Source organism: Rhinoderma darwinii, chromosome 6 (assembly GCF_050947455.1).
Source record: "Rhinoderma darwinii isolate aRhiDar2 chromosome 6, aRhiDar2.hap1, whole genome shotgun sequence".
NCBI classification, from domain to species: domain Eukaryota; kingdom Metazoa; phylum Chordata; class Amphibia; order Anura; family Rhinodermatidae; genus Rhinoderma; species Rhinoderma darwinii.
The window spans coordinates 13,069,237-13,074,515 of NC_134692.1; positions in this window are offsets into that span (position 1 = coordinate 13,069,237).

Here is a 5,279-nt window from a genome sequence, read left to right on the forward strand (position 1 = left end):
GTAGGTTCATGTAAATCTCTGCGTCTTTTTTGTTACGGTTCATTGATATTGAATTAAGTGGACGTGATGGCGTCCAGCAGATGAGAGAAGTTGTCTGAGGTGCGATATGTGGCCCTTCAGATGGGGCAGTTATGGAGTCTCATTTGCAAGGTGGGGTAAGTATAGTTTACAAAAAAACAAAAGCTGGAGTGTCTTTAGTCCATAGGAAGTGTTACGTATGGAGAAAGCTCAGCTTACATTGGGTTTTCTTGAACGCACCCGCCGCCTTTTCTGGAATATTCTTACACCTCTACCCTTGTGTGCCTATGAATCAATATCTTACGCAAACAAGGAGTGACAAGCTGTCTGTAATGCTTCAAGCAGATGGTGTGAAAGAAAAGGAGGAGGAGTTAGCAGGCTTGTAGAAACGGTGACCGGTGACCGGGCTGCAGCTCCACTGTATCTGTATATGGCAGCCAATGATAACCGCTTTCTGTAAGTGAATTAGAAAGGAGAGATCTGCAGCACAAATGCCTGGGCTCTTAATGGGGTTCGCCACTTTATAGAAAAACTTTAGTTGTGATGTTACAACTACAATTATCTTGATTATCATACCGCTGCTGTGCAAATAAAGTCCCACAAATGCCCGTGTTTGTGCTGTGTAAACAATGGATGGCGGCGGTCTCTGCGGCCCTGGGATGTAAGATGGCAGCGGTCACATGGATAAATCACATGACTGCTTCCTCAGTGGTCACGGACTGCCACCACTTCTGAGCAGGTGCTGAACGTCAGCCGTACACGTCTAGCGCATGCGCCGATACAGAAGATGCTGAGTGCCTTCAGCTGCTGTTCAGCGTCTACGCAATTGTGGGGGCAGCCGAGGATGGCATACGGTGGATGAATCACATGACCACTGCCATCTTACGTCATATGGAAGCGGAGACCACCGCCGTCCATTGTTTACACATCACAGGGCGTCCGGAGGTCTTTATTTGCACAACGGAGATATGACATCAAGATGATTGTACTTGAAACATCACAACTTAACCCTTTGTTGCCTTTAATGTTTCTCTATAAAGTGGCCAACTATGGATGTGTCATAAGTGTGTGATATGGGAATAGTGTGAAATAATTGTGAAAAATATACAAACATATTTTTCCATGATTTTCTCCCGTTATGTAACCAAACATAAGAAGGTGCATAAGGTTATTTCGGCAATCACAAAATAGAACTTAGGACTAGAACATTGTTTCGTTTCCAATTAAGAGAAGATTTTTTGAGTGAAGATTAGAGAAAACAGGCCAAGAAATCTAAAGATCGGGCACTACGACTTTTATCTGATGCTCTGAAAAAAACGGCAACTCTCTTTGTAGAAGAGTTTGGAAACGAGAAGATAAAGCAGCATTATCCACTAATCACTACAGATCTGATCCGGGAGCTAGAGAAAGTGACGGTTCCAAAAACTAAAAGCTCTAAAAAAGATGTTCTAGCCTCTGTATCCGGCAGCTGTGAGGATAGAATCATCGATGTGCAGCATTTTTCTGGAAATTTGATCCAAATTCTAGATCATGACAGAACAATTACCCATGAGGTTTTCCGTTTTTTTTTTTCAGCTTTCCTCCTGACTACCCTGTAAGTCAATGTCCGACCAATTAAAGAGCCTTGAAACATAACTAGGGATGTCAGTCAAACCAGGGCCACCCATCTGCAGACAACACTGTTTGGGAGTTCTTGCTCCTCATCAGTACAGAGAAGGGTACTGGTTGGCTGAGTGAAATGCCTTAGACACAACTTTGGGAACATACTGGATCTCATCCAGCTATTGTAGGTAGTCTTACAGCCTGTACCTTTCCAGAGCCTGTATGATTCCCTACACCGGTTGGATCTCCACAAGAAAAACCACTACCTTCCCGGAGCTGTGTCTATGGTATGATCGGTGCGAGTGAAAGACTCAATGTGGTCCAATAACTGTTACATTTTTTTTTACATGTAATTCAGTATTCGGGTATGTTCACACGCCGTGTTTTCAGATGTAATTCGAGCGTTTTACGCCTTGAATTACGCCTGAAAAAACGGCTCCATTATGCCTACAAACATCTGCCCATTGCTTTCAATGGGTTTTACGATGTTCTGTTCCCACAATGTGTAATTTTACACGTCGCTGTCAAAATACGGCGCGTAAAAAGACGCCCGTGAAAAAGAAGTGCATGTCACTTCTTGGGACGTTTTTGGAGCCGTTTTTCTTTGTCTCCATTGAAAAACAGCTCCAATAACGGCCGTAAAATACGCAGCGAAAAACGTGAGCACTTGCAAAAACTTCTGAAAAATCAAGAGCTGTTTTCGCCTGAAAACAGCTCTGTATTTTCAGACGTTTTTGGTCACTGTGTGTGAACATACCCTTCCTTCTCAATATTGTGTTCGAGACACTTTTAGGGTGTGTGCACACACACTAATTACGTCCGTAATTGACGGACGTATTTCGGCCGCAAGTACTGGACCGAACACAGTGCAGGGAGCCGGGCTCCTAGCATCATACTTATGTACGACGCTAGGAGTCCCTGCCTCTCCGTGGAACTACTGTCCCGTACTGAAAACATGATTACAGTATGGGACAGTTGTCCTGCAGCGAGGCAGGGACTCCTAGCGTCGTACATAAGTATGATGCTAGGAGCCCGGCTCCCTGCACTGTGTTCGGTCCGGTACTTGCGGCCGAAATACGTCCGTCAATTACGGACGTAATTAGTGTGTGTACACATGCCCTTATTAAGTCACACAGTTAAAAAAATACACAAAACGGTATTCCAATGGACTAATTATTCAGTGGACTAACCATATGTGTTACTAACGGGAAGTTTTTTCTTTGTGTGTGAATGTTTTTTCACTGTGTGACGTCTATTGGGTTGGCCCATAACAAAGATAAAAATAAGGCCCCTTTCAGGAGCTGCTTGACACCAGTACACAACTGGAGCCGCCATTTAATTTTCATGACTTGTGCTCATTTTCCACTGTGTTGTTTGCTAACACTGCAGTCCTGATGGAGACCACATCCCTTTTTGCCAACCTGACCAAACCTCTAAACTACCTATATGATCAGTGCCCTAATAATAATATATTTTTGAATAACCGTGCCATTAGATGCCCAGATAGCAGTGCTCAGGTCCCGAGTTTTAAGCCAAGCATCAGAGACTGGTAGTAAGACCCTGCTGTGCATCATCTTGAGGTGGTGGGAGCGTCTAGATGGGGGAGATCCTCATGATATTTGGTCCACCTTATGTTAATCACACATGTAATGTATACAAATATTTCCACTACTGTACCTCTCTTATTTTCCCCATTCTGTATTAATATCAGGATCTACCTCTACTATGGATAGCACCAGGACTCCCCTGCATTGCTTCACTGAGACCTAAACACCATCCATCATAGCAAAATAAATTCCACGAGATTCCCATTTGATCACTATTTGCACACTTCTACCACAGACCTCAGAGTCATATTTATGTTGATGGATCATCATTTACAACTTTATCAAATGTTTTTCAGGTTCTTTTTTATTGGGTGCAGTGAATATTCTTCCTGGAAACCATCAACAAGCTTCTGTTGACAGATCCAATATTCATATTTTGAATTTATATGTACAGCATAATGGTCTCCCGATATCAGTAGGCTGGTCTGATTTGCATTTTAATACCCTTATGCAGCCCAATTCTTTAACACATGAATACCCAATAAACCTATAAGACTGAATTAGGACGGCGTATCTTGAAAGACTGAAAACTTGCCCCACAACCGGTCTGGTTCTCACTAAAGTGAAGTGCGGAGTCTCAGAGATTCTCCTGTTCTTCACCAAGGACCCCCATTAAGAGGTTTGGACATAACTGGTCAGATTCTCGGGTTGCAGTCCTCAAAATAGTCACTCGTTGGCAGTGAGTCGCGTCAGTGATGAGATACAGAAGGGTAGTCAGGCGGCAGCCAAGGGTCAGACCCTGAAGGTCAGCAAGGGTCGAGTCTGGCTTGTGATCTGGGGTATGAATATCTGGCTCTAAATTATGGGCACTGGAGTCTGAACTGTTGGGTCTGAGGTCTGAATTATGGCAATCACTCTCTCGCTCCGGTCATTTTCACCTCAAAAACATCTCCAGAATCCGCCCTTTTCTTACTGTGGAAACCGCCAAAACTCTCATTGTTGCTCTGATTCACTCTCGTCTTGATTACTGTAACTCATTACTAGTCGGTCTTCCCCTCACTAAAGTCTCTCCTCTCCAATCTGTCCTGAATGCAGCAGCCAGGCTCATCTTTATGACCAACCGCTACACCAACGCCTCTAATCTGTGCCAGTCACTGCACCAACGCCTCTACCCTGTGCCAGTCACTGCACCAACGCCTCTACCCTGTGCCAGTCACTGCACCAACGCCTCTACCCTGTGCCAGTCACTGCACTAAACCGCTACACCAACACCTCTACCCTGTGCCAGTCACTGCACTAAACCGCTACACCAACGCCTCTACCCTGTGCCAGTCACTGCACCAACGCCTCTACCTTGTGCCAGTCACTGCACCAAACCGCTACACCAACACCTCTACCCTGTGCCAGTCACTACACTAAACCGCTACACCAACGCCTCTACCATGTGCCAGTCACTACACTAAACCGCTACACCAACGCCTCTACCCTGTGCCAGTCACTACTCTGGACTGCTACACCAACACCTCTAATCTGTGCCAGTCACTGCACTGGTTGCCCATCCCCTTCAGAATAAAATTCAAACTTATTACTCTCACCCACGACGCTCTCCACCCTACTCGCGTTCTGCGTTCTGCCAACGACCTTAGATTAAAATCCTCCATAATCCGAACCTCCCATTCCCGTCCCCAGGATTTTTCTCGTGCTGCACCGTCCTCTGGAATGTGCTACCCCAGACAATCAGATTAATTCCCAATATCCACAGTTTTAAACGTGCCCTGAAAACACATCTATTTAGACAGGCCTGTAACATTCCCTAATCTGACTCCTTTCCATGGCCCTCCATTTATATTAATCATCAGAATAAGATTCCCTCACACTCCTTCTCTTCATGTCCGTCATACACGGATACTGGCTGGTGACCGGCTCATGCAGCTTTATGTTACCACCGCATGTGTATAAAAATGGCCGGACCATTGTACATAACAAACACTGTTACACTTTGTGTTTCCTTTATGTCACGGACCGAACACGCTCGTGTGTGAGGCTCCTAGTGTGAGGGTGCATGGAAAGACTTGCTGTAGGCTACAATCATAGCTTCTGTTTACAATGGAA